This window comes from Gobio gobio (genome assembly GCF_949357685.1).
Source record: "Gobio gobio genome assembly, chromosome: 14".
NCBI lineage: Eukaryota > Metazoa > Chordata > Actinopteri > Cypriniformes > Gobionidae > Gobio > Gobio gobio.
The window spans coordinates 51,128,141-51,140,870 of NC_137107.1; the positions used below are offsets into that span (position 1 = coordinate 51,128,141).

At 42.0% G+C, this 12,730-nt stretch overlaps 1 protein-coding gene across 1 annotated transcript in view; it reads left to right on the forward strand.

The window, feature by feature from the left end:
- The window catches only part of scarb2b (scavenger receptor class B, member 2b), a 65,360-nt gene that overhangs the window by 24,694 nt on the left and 27,936 nt on the right, over positions 1-12,730 (forward strand). The gene's annotated exons all lie outside the window — the stretch shown is intronic.

The window sequence follows — 12,730 nt, forward strand, 5'->3', positions numbered from 1 at the left end:
TTTCATTAAAAATAATCGGCTAATGAACCCACAATTCAAGCAACCTGCAGCCGAATTGGCGCTAATTCAAAACCGAAAGTAAAATGTGCTCGTCTGCACAGAGCGCACATTGCGCACATTTATTTTTGCCGCGCGCACCCTTGCGCTCGTGCGGGCGCGTCGAATATAAACAAGGCTTTACGGACGAACTGTTATTCATTCATGGCGTGCATCTCAATCATAGACTGATCAATGCTTGATCTGTGCCCTGACTACTGAACTAGGGAACTGATTGAGACGCGCCCATGGCCTCACAGAGCGCGCATTTACAGACGAGCTGTCATTCACGGTGTGCGCGCACTGGCGCATTTTCAGTTCAGAGCGCTCGTGTTACTTTCGGTTAGATAGAATTAGTGATTTAAAAGCCTCCGCCGGTGATACCGGTATTACCGGTGTTGTCACACATCAATTAACCGGTGGGGAAATTTCCTCACCGTCACATCCCTAACTACAAGTTACTACCAAAATGTAGCTAGCTACATCGAAACTACTTTTATGTATTTTTTATTTTTCTACAATTAAATTGCATATTTACAAATAACTGAATAATCGTTAATGAAGAATGTTTTAAGTTAAATGTTTGGGGTTTAAAACAACACAATGCAATACAATTATGATAAGAGTAAAGTTTTATTTTGTAAACTATCCAAATATGCAATACTCAAATGTAGTCTAATATCTCAAACTGACTGTCAAGTGCAAAATCGCTACAAATGTCCCATCAATGCAAGAACAAAATATAAGCAACTTTGATACACAGGAGTAGACAAAAATGCATATTTATATATATATATATATATAGCAGGATAATCAATTTAAAAAGGCTATTATTCACCTGTATGTGCTTGAAGTCTTCGACGCAGACAGCGCTTTAATCTTTTGTTTGTATAAATCAAGTGTGACCTTTACTAGTCGGTTTGTGTGAAGTTATCAAAACACTCCTGTACGTACTTTACATAATCATCAGTCGATCTCTTCTCTGTGAACCGGAAAGCCGCAAGATGCGTGATGAAATATAGATGGCGGTAACGCGTGATTTTACTATGTGATCAAATAAGAAGAAAACACTGATGCTTCAATGCATCGCAGGCTCGTCAAAACACAAAACCGGATGCGGCTTTTGGTCGCGCTACACCGCTACTCGCTGGATAAAGTAGTTAGCTACTGGAAAAACTGCATTGCTTTAAAAGCAACTGAGCTACTGACAAGCTACTGAAAAATGTAGTTAAGTTAGTAGCTTAGCTACTTGTAGTTTACTACTCCTCAACACTGGAAACTAGAGTTGGATGACAAAAACTATGAGGAAAATCAACTGCCATTTTCGTCAACAAATAAAAACGAGACGAAAATGTTAGACTCAATCAATCAATAACACACATTTATGCCAGACCAGTGTTTATGAACTAATGCTGATGATAATGACAGTGTTTACTTTACCATGTTTATATAGTAATGTGTTTTAGACGGTTGTAACAATGCATATTTGATCTCCTCATCTGAACTTGAATGAGCTCCTGCAACTGCAATAGAGGCGCAGACATTTCAAAATAAGAGTCCTGGTGTGTTTCAAGCTTGTTAATAAATAAAAAATGTCACGCATTATATATTCGTTTTTGGTTACACAATAAACTGTATTTAATTGAATTCCCTTTTAATTCATAGTCAGGAGGAGAGACCAGTATTTGACACATATTCAATAAAGTATCAGGGTTATAATAGTTGACTAAAACCATTTAAAATATCTTCATTACTTGAAATTAAATAAATTAAATTAAATTAACTTATTTGAAGCTTTAGCTTAACCTGATATGGCCTACTAACTAAAACAGAAATAAAGAGTTATAAAAACTATATAGATGTTTTTAAAAAACAAACAAAAAGTCGATTGAGCTCTTTCGTGTATTTTTAATGTCAAAAACAAAAAGATGTCAAAATGTCATGCGATGCTTAAATGCTTAATTTATTACAATTGAACTAAACTCATTAGATTTTAGGAGACTAAAACTAGACTAAAACTAAAAACAGTTTAGGCGACTAAAATATGACTAAAACTAAACTGCATTTTAGTCAAAAGACTAGGACTAAAACTTAATCAAAATATGCTGTCAAAATTAACACTGATCAATTGATCATTTTCATCATAATTTTCGTCAAAGACCTTTTTCCACTGATGAAAACGAGACGATGACTAAATAAAAACGATGACAAGAACTATGTGTAAAATCGAGCGTCAGTTGCGTCAACGAATAAAAAGTAAAAGTGTGGCCTTTCAGGAGTGAAGAGGTTCAGTCTGAGTGGAGGAGACTGTGCTGAGGGCGGAGCAGAACCTGCTGTTCTTTACTCGTGTGTTTGGCAGCTCATCTCTGGCGGTTCATCAGGGTGGAGGTTCAGTAAATCACATCATCATGTCCTAATGTAGTGGAAAGTTCAGCTGTTTCATGGGAACTTCCTAGAAGTGTTGTGTTGTGGACACTGGTGTTTCCCTCCAGCTGCTCCATCTTCTGCTCTTCTGTTGTGGACAAAAGCAGCTTACAATCCAACACCATTTGCTTATTAATGCCATATTTCTACAAGAGAAACACAAATTATTATCATTAATGGCATATTTCTACAAGAGAAACATGAATTATTATTATTTATGGAATATTTCTACAAGAGACACATGAATTATTATTATTATTGGCATTTTTCTACAAGAGAAACATAAATTTGTATTATTTATAGCATATTTCTACAAGAGAAACATGAATTATTATTATTATTTATGGAATTTTTCTACAAGTGAAACATGAATTATTATTATTATTATTATTATTATTATTTATGGAATTTCATGGAATATTTCTACAAGAGGAACATTAATTATTATTATTATTATTATTATTTTTATTATTATTTATGGAATTTTATGGAATATTTCTACAAGGGAAATATGAATTATTATTATTTATGGAATTTTTCTACAAGAGAAACATGAATTCTTATTATTAATGGCATATTTCTGCAAGAGAAGCATTAATTATTATTAATGGCATATTTCTACAAGAGAAACATGAATTACATTATTAATGGCATATTTCTACAAGAGAAACATGAATTATTATTAATGGCATATTTCTACAAGAGAAACATGAATTATTATTATTGTTGGCATATTTCTACAAGAGAAACATGAATTATTATTAATGGCATATTTCTTCAAGAGAAACAGGAATTATTATTAATGCCATATTTCTTCAAGAGAAACATTCATTTGTATTATTTATGGATGTATTTCTACAAGAGAAACATGAATTATTATTATTAATGGCATTTTTCTACAAGAGAAACGAGAATTATTATTATTAATGGCATATTTCTACAAGAGAAACATGAATGATTATCATTAATGGCATATGTATACAAGGGAAATATGAATTATTATTATTTATGGAATTTTTCTATAAGAGAAACAAGAATTATCATTATTAATGGCATATTTCTACAAGAGAAACATGAATTATTATTAATGGCATGTGTCTTCAAGAGAAACATGTTATAATCTGGTCAGTGAGGAAAACAGGATGTGGACTTCAGATAATAGATGGGTTTAATTCAAATAATAGTAGGAAACAGGACATAACCAAACCACAACATAACATAATCTAGAACGGACAAGGAGTGCTGGGAAGGGAGATCCATATAAAGGGAGAGCTAACCATGAGGACCCGGTGCAGGGAATCCTGGGAGAGATGAGGAGAGATGAAGAGAGATGAGGAGAGATGAGGAGAGATGAGGAGAGATGAGGAGAGATGAAGAGAGATGAGGAGAGATGAGGAGAGATGAGGAGAGATGAGGAGAGATGAGGAGAGATGAGGAGAGATGAGGAGAGATGAGGAGAGAGGAGGAGAGAGATGAGGAGAGATGAGGAGGAGATGAGGAGAGATGAAGAGAGATGAGGAGAGATGAGGAGAGATGAGGAGAGATGAGGAGAGATGAGGAGAGATGAGGAGAGATGAGGAGAGATGAGGAGAGATGAGGAGAGAGGAGGAGAGAGATGAGGAGAGATGAGGAGGAGATGAGGAGAGATGAGGAGAGAGGAGGAGAGAGATGAAGAGAGATGAGGAGAGATGAGGAGAGATGAAGAGAGATGAGGAGAGATGAGGAGAGATGAGGAGAGATGAGGAGAGATGAGGAGAGATGAGGAGAGATGAGGAGAGATGAGGAGAGATGAGGAGAGAGGAGGAGAGAGATGAGGAGAGATGAGGAGGAGATGAGGAGAGAGGAGGAGAGAGATGAAGAGAGATGAGGAGAGAGGAGGAGAGATGAGGAGAGATGAGGAGAGATGAGGAGGAGATGAGGAGAGATGAGGAGGAGATGAAGAGAGATGAGGAGAGAGATGAGGAGAGATGATGAGGAGAGATGAAGAGAGATGAGGAGAGATGAGGAGAGATGAGGAGAGATGAGGAGAGATGAGGAGAGATGAGGAGAGAGGAGGAGAGAGGAGGAGAGAGATGAGGAGAGATGAGGAGGAGATGAGGAGAGATGAGGAGAGAGGAGGAGAGAGATGAAGAGAGATGAGGAGAGAGGAGGAGAGATGAGGAGAGATGAGGAGAGATGAGGAGAGATGAGGAGAGATGAGGAGAGAGGAGGAGAGATGAGGAGAGATGAGGAGAGATGAGGAGAGATGAGGAGAGAGGAGGAGAGAGATGAGGAGAGATGAGGAGGAGATGAGGAGAGATGAGGAGAGAGGAGGAGAGAGATGAAGAGAGATGAGGAGAGAGGAGGAGAGATGAGGAGAGATGAGGAGAGATGAGGAGAGAGGAGGAGAGAGATGAGGAGAGATGAGGAGAGATGAAGAGAGATGAAGAGAGATGAGGAGAGATGAAGAGAGATGAGGAGAGATGAGGAGAGATGAGGAGAGATGAGGAGAGATGAGGAGAGATGAGGAGAGAGGAGGAGAGAGATGAGGAGAGATGAGGAGGAGATGAGGAGAGATGAGGAGAGAGGAGGAGAGAGATGAAGAGAGATGAGGAGAGAGGAGGAGAGATGAGGAGAGATGAGGAGAGATGAGGAGAGATGAGGAGAGATGAGGAGAGATGAGGAGAGATGAAGAGAGATGAAGAGAGATGAGGAGAGATGAGGAGAGATGAGGAGAGATGAGGAGAGATGAGGAGAGATGAGGAGAGATGAGGAGAGATGAGGAGAGAGATGAGGAGAGATGAGGAGGAGATGAGGAGAGATGAGGAGAGAGGAGGAGAGAGATGAAGAGAGATGAGGAGAGAGGAGGAGAGATGAGGAGAGATGAGGAGAGATGAGGAGGAGATGAGGAGAGATGAGGAGGAGATTAAGAGAGATGAGGAGAGAGATGAGGAGAGATGATGAGGAGAGATGAAGAGAGATGAGGAGAGATGAAGAGAGATGAGGAGAGATGAGGAGAGATGAGGAGAGATGATGAGGAGAGATGAAGAGAGATGAGGAGAGATGAGGAGGAGAGATGAAGAGAGATGAGGAGAGATGAAGAGAGATGAGGAGAGATGAGGAGGAGAGATGAAGAGAGATGAGGAGAGATGAAGAGAGATGAGGAGAGATGAGGAGAGATGAGGAGAGATGAGGAGAGATGAGGAGAGATGAGGAGAGATGAAGAGAGATGAGGAGAGATGAGGAGAGATGAGGAGGAGATGAGGAGAGATGAAGAGAGATGAAGAGAGATGAGGAGAGATGAGGAGAGATGAGGAGAGATGAGGAGAGATGAAGAGAGATGAGGAGAGATGAGGAGGAGAGATGAAGAGAGATGAGGAGAGATGAGGAGAGATGAGGAGGAGATGAGGAGAGATGAAGAGAGATGAGGAGAGATGAGGAGAGATGAGGAGGAGATGAGGAGAGATGAAGAGAGATGAAGAGAGATGAGGAGAGATGAGGAGAGATGAGGAGAGATGAAGAGAGATGAGGAGAGATGAGGAGAGATGAGGATAGATGAAGAGAGATGAGGAGAGATGAGGAGAGATGAGGAGAGATGAGGAGGAGAGATGAAGAGAGATGAGGAGAGATGAGGAGGAGAGATGAAGAGAGATGAGGAGAGATGAAGAGAGATGAGGAGAGATGAGGAGGAGAGATGAAGAGAGATGAGGAGAGATGAGGAGAGATGAGGAGGAGATGAGGAGAGATGAAGAGAGATGAAGAGAGATGAGGAGAGATGAGGAGAGATGAGGAGAGATGAGGATAGATGAAGAGAGATGAGGAGAGATGAGGAGAGATGAGGAGGAGATGAGGAGAGGTGAGGAGAGATGAGGAGAGATGAAGAGAGATGAGGAGAGATGAAGAGAGATGAGGAGAGATGAGGAGAGATGAGGAGAGATGAAGAGAGATGAGGAGAGAGATGAGGAGAGATGAGGAGAGATGAGGAGAGATGAGGAGAGATGAGGAGAGATGAGGAGAGAGGAGGAGAGATGAGGATAGATGAAGAGAGATGAGGAGAGATGAGGAGAGATGAGGAGGAGATGAGGAGAGGTGAGGAGAGATGAGGAGAGAGATGAGGAGAGATGAAGAGAGATGAGGAGAGATGAAGAGAGATGAGGAGAGAGGAGGAGAGATGAGGAGAGATGAAGAGAGATGAGGAGAGATGAGGAGAGATGAGGATAGATGAAGAGAGATGAGGAGAGATGAGGAGAGATGAGGAGGAGATGAGGAGAGGTGAGGAGAGATGAGGAGAGAGATGAGGAGAGATGAAGAGAGATGAGGAGAGATGAAGAGAGATGAGGAGAGATGAGGAGAGATGAGGAGAGATGAAGAGAAATGAGGAGAGAGATGAGGAGAGATGAGGAGAGATGAAGAGAGATGAGGAGAGATGAGGAGAGATGAGGAGAGATGAGGAGAGATGAGGAGGAGAGATGAAGAGAGATGAGGAGAGATGAGGAGGAGAGATGAAGAGAGATGAGGAGAGATGATGAGGAGAGATGAAGAGAGATGAGGAGAGATGAGGAGGAGAGATGAAGAGAGATGAGGAGAGATGAGGAGAGATGAGGAGGAGATGAGGAGAGATGAAGAGAGATGAAGAGAGATGAGGAGAGATGAGGAGAGATGAGGAGAGATGAGGAGAGATGAAGAGAGATGAGGAGAGATGAGGAGAGATGAGGATAGATGAAGAGAGATGAGGAGAGATGAGGAGAGATGAGGAGGAGATGAGGAGAGGTGAGGAGAGATGAGGAGAGAGATGAGGAGAGATGAAGAGAGATGAGGAGAGATGAGGAGAGATGAGGAGAGAGATGAGGAGAGATGAGGAGAGATGAGGAGAGATGAGGAGAGATGAGGAGAGATGAGGAGAGATGAGGAGAGATGAGGAGAGAGATGAGGAGAGAGATGAGGAGAGATGAGGAGAGATGAGGAGAGATGAAGAGAGATGAGGAGAGATGAGGAGAGATGAGGAGAGATGAGGAGAGATGAGGAGAGATGAGGAGAGATGAGGAGGAGAGATGAAGAGAGATGAGGAGAGATGAGGAGAGATGAGGAGAGATGAGGAGAGATGAGGAGAGATGAGGAGAGATGAGGAGGAGAGATGAAGAGAGATGAGGAGAGATGAGGAGAGATGAGGAGAGATGAGGAGAGATGAGGAGAGATGAGGAGAGATGAGGAGAGATGAGGAGAGATGAGGAGAGATGAGGAGAGATGAGGAGAGGTGAGGAGAGATGAGGAGAGAGATGAGGAGAGATGAAGAGAGATGAGGAGAGATGAGGAGAGATGAGGAGAGATGAGGAGAGATGAAGAGAGATGAGGAGAGATGAGGAGGAGAGATGAGGAGAGATGAGGAGAGGTGAGGAGAGATGAGGAGAGAGATGAGGAGAGATGAAGAGAGATGAGGAGAGATGAGGAGAGATGAGGAGAGATGAGGAGAGATGAGGAGAGGTGAAGAGAGGTGAGGAGAGATGAGGAGAGATGAGGAGAGATGAGGAGAGATGAGGAGAGATGAGGAGAGATGAGGAGGAGAGATGAAGAGAGATGAGGAGAGAGATGAGGAGGAGATGAGGAGAGAGATGAGGAGAGATGAGGAGAGATGAGGAGAGATGAGGAGGAGATGAGGAGAGATGATGAGGAGAGATGAGGAGAGATGAGGAGGAGATGAAGAGAGATGAGGAGAGATGAAGAGAACATCCACACAACATCCACACAGAAACCAGCCATTTCCAGGCCCAGGGAAATGTGCTGCTGTGTGGAGACTTTAATGCAAGAACTGGATCTGAACCGGATAACATAGATCCAAAGGGCAATGAATATGTGTTTGGTCACAACCCCCTGAGTCTCACAAAAAATCTCCCACCAAGAAACAACCTTGACCAAACAGTGAATAAAAACGGTAGAGAGTTAGTGCACCTCTGTCGAGCCTCGGGCCTGTACATCCTCAACGGCAGGATCCGAGGGGACTCTTTAGGGAGGTTCACGTGTTGTTCAGCTCTTGGAGCTAGTGTAGTTGACTACGCCATCACTGACATGGACCCATCCTCCTTCAGTGCATTCACTGTCAAACAGCAAACTCCGCTTTCTGACCATAACCAAACTAACATTTATATCAAAACACACAATATACCAGAACAAAACAGGCTGGAAACCTGCAAAATGCATCAGGTCCAGCAGAGATACAGATGGGCTCAAGACAGCCCAGACAAATTTATTCAAGCCCTAAATTCGGAAGAACTAAAAAAGCTGATAAATACATTTATTACTACAAAATTCGAAACAACCAAAGATGGTGTGAATTCGGCTACAAATGAAATCAATTACATATTTGAAAAAGCAGCATATAAAAGTGAATTGAAAAAGAAAGGCAAAAAATATACTAAAAAAACACAAAAAGATGAAAAATGGTTCGACTCAGACTGCAGAACATTAAGAAAACAACTTAGAAAATTATCAAATCTGAAACATAAAGAACCAAACAACACAGACATAAGATCTGAATACTGTTTAAAACTAAAACAATACAAAGACACAATTAGAGTGAGAAAGCAACACCATCTGACCAAAAGTTTACAGGAAATAGAACACTCAATCAACAATAATCAGTTCTGGGATATGTGGAATAATCTGAGCACAACTAAACCACAAGACCTACCAATACAAGATGGAGATATCTGGACAAAGCATTTTGGAAAATTATATAAAGAAATCCCACCAAAACAACTCAATGACAATTATAATCTGATCAAACAAAATCTACAAACTTATGAAGAAACAATTAAAAATAATCAAAATCCACTTGACTTCCCAATTACACACGAAGAATTGACAAACAAACTCAAAAGCCAAAAAAGTAAGAAATCTTGTGGTCCTGACAGCATCCTGGGTGAAATGCTGAAGCACAGCACACCTGAGCTGCAGGCGGCTGTGCTCAAACTATTCAACATTGTACTTAGTTCAGGCTGTTTTCCTGACATCTGGAGCCAAGGACTTATAACCCCAATCCACAAAAGTGGAAATAAATTGGACCCTAATAATTTCAGAGGCATTTGTGTGAGCAGTAATCTGGGGAAGTTATTTAGCAGTATTTTAAACAATAGAATTGTAAACTTCCTTAACGAGCACAATGTCCTGAGTCCGAGTCAGATTGGCTTTCTTCCAAATCACAGAACTACTGACCACATTTACACCCTACACACCCTAATCAATAAACACGTAAAACAGACCAAAAATGGAAAAATATTTGCATGCTTTGTCGATTTCAAAAAAGCATTTGATTCTATTTGGCACAACGGATTATACTACAAACTTTTACAAAGCGGTGTAGGGGGTAAAGTTTATGACATCATAAAATCAATGTATTCGAACAACAAATGTGCAATATGAATTGGCAACAAACATACAGAATTCTTCACTCAGAAGAGAGGAGTGCGGCAGGGCTGTAGCCTGAGTCCAACGCTGTTCAACATTTACATTAATGAACTAGCGGTGCAGCTGGAACAGTCGACAGGCCCTGGACTCACTCTAGGAGACGAACACATCAAGCTCCTGCTGTATGCAGACGACCTGGTGCTGCTGTCACCCACTGCACAGGGACTACAGCAGCACCTGGACCTGCTGGAGAACTACTGCCAGAACTGGGCCCTGGCAGTGAACCTCACAAAGACCAACATTATGGTCTTTCAGAAAAAGCCCAGATGTCAGGAACACAGACACCAGTTCAGTCTAGGCAGCACCGCCCTAGAGCACACGATGCAGTACACTTACCTCGGCCTGGTCATCACTGCATCGGGGAGTTTCAGTATGGCAGTGAATGCTCTCAAAGACAAAGCTCGAAGAGCTCTATATGCCATTAAGAAAAAATTCCAAAACATTGACTTACCAATTCCAATCTGGTGTAAAATATTTGATAGTGTGATTCAGCCCATAGCGCTGTATGGAAGTGAGGTTTGGGGTCCACTCAGTGATCAGAGCTACACTAGATGGGACAGACATCCAACAGAAGCCCTACACACAGAATTCTGCAAACTCATCCTAAAAATACATAGAAAAACACCCAATAATGCATGTAGGGCAGAATTAGGCCGATTCCCTTTGATTATTAATATGCAAAAAAGAGCCCTCAAATTCTGGATGCACCTAAAAGCAAGTCCCACAGAATCGCTACATTTTAAAGCGTTCCAAACCCAAGAACTGAACCCCGAAAAAAGTCCCCTCAGTCAGCTGGTTCTGAGACTGACTAACCCGACTAACCCTACTAACACTAACCAGTCTCAGACCAGCACTGCTTCTCACACAAACATCAGAATAAACCAAATTATCAAACAATCTAAGAATACATATCTGGAACATTGGGATCAGGAAACTAAATTACAAAGTAAATTACAATTCTATCGAACTCTAAAGTCAAATTATGAATTGGAAGAATATCTCCAGAGTGTCAGAGACACAAAGCAGAGACGGATCCTGACCAAGTACAGGCTCAGTGCACACAGTCTGGCCATCGAGACGGGCAGACACAGAAAGAGCTGGTTACCCAGAGAGCAAAGGGTGTGTGTTCACTGTAGGACAGGAGAGATCGAGACAGAGACGCACTTCCTCCTTCACTGTCAAAAATACATGTCCATAAGAGACCTCTACTTTAACAAATTGAATACATTAATTAAGAACTTTACAGCCATGACTGAAGTAGAACAAATACAGATAATATTAGGAGAGGGACATACAGCAGCACTGGCTGCGAGATACGTATGTGAGTGCCACAGCCTGAGAGACAGCAGGTGAATGTGTGTGTAATGTGTGTGTGTTGCGTCTGACCTCAGTGTGTTTCCCTATTGTCCACCACAGTGACCCTCAGTACATGTGAGTGTATATATATGTTAAAACACTGTGGTATCAAATGTTCTAATTTGTTACACTGTTAATTTAAGTTTAAGTTATGTTGTAATATTTTCCTCTATTATATTGATGTTTATTATCATCATTAATATTATTATTAATGTTCACGTATAATTATTTATGTTCATATATGTATTATTATTTATGTTCATATATTCCTAGCTTTGGCAATATTGTACAATTTACATTCATGCCAATAAAGCAATTTTGAATTTGAATTTGAATTTGAAGAGGAGATGAGGAGAGAGATGAGGAGAGATGAAGAGAGATGAGGAGAGATGAGGAGGAGATGAGGAGAGAGGAGGAGAGATGAGGAGAGAGGAGGAGAGATGAGGAGAGAGGAGGAGAGAGATGAGGAGAGATGAGGAGAGAGATGAGGAGAGATGAGGAGAGATGAAGAGAGATGAGGAGAGAGATGAGGAGAGATGAGGAGAGATGAGGAGAGAGATGAGGAGAGATGAGGAGAGATGAGGAGAGAGATGAGGAGAGATGAGGAGAGATGAAGAGAGATGAGGAGAGAGATGAGGAGAGATGAGGAGAGATGAGGAGAGAGATGAGGAGAGATGAGGAGAGATGAGGAGGAGATGAGGAGAGATGAAGAGAGAGATGAGGAGAGATGAGGAGAGAGGAGGAGAGAGGAGGAGGAGAGATGAGGAGAGAGATGAGGAGAGATGAAGAGAGATGAGGAGAGATGAGGAGAGATGAGGAGAGATGAGGAGAGATGAAGAGAGATGAGGAGAGAGATGAGGAGAGATGAGGAGAGAGATGAGGAGAGATGAGGAGAGAGATGAGGAGAGATGAGGAGAGAGATGAGGAGAGATGAGGAGAGAGATGAGGAGAGATGAAGAGAGATGAGGAGAGAGATGAGGAGAGATGAGGAGAGAGATGAGGAGAGATGAGGAGAGAGATGAGGAGAGAGATGAGGAGAGAGATGAGGAGAGATGAGGAGAGATGAGGAGGAGATGAGGAGAGATGAGGAGAGATGAGGAGAGATGAGGAGGAGATGAGGAGAGATGAGGAGAGATGAGGAGAGATGAGGAGGAGATGAGGAGAGATGAGGAGAGATGAGGAGAGATGAGGAGAGATGAGGAGAGATGAGGAGAGAGATGAAGAGAGATGAGGAGAGATGAGGAGAGAGATGAGGAGAGAGATGAAGAGAGATGAGGAGAGATGAGGAGAGATGAGGAGAGATGAGGAGAGAGATGAAGAGAGATGAGGAGAGATGAAGAGAGATGAGGAGAGAGATGAGGAGAGATGAGGAGAGAGATGAGGAGAGATGAGGAGAGAGGAAGAGAGATGAGGAGAGATGAGGAGAGATGAGGAGAGATGAGGAGAGATGAGGAGAGAGATGAAGAGAGATGAG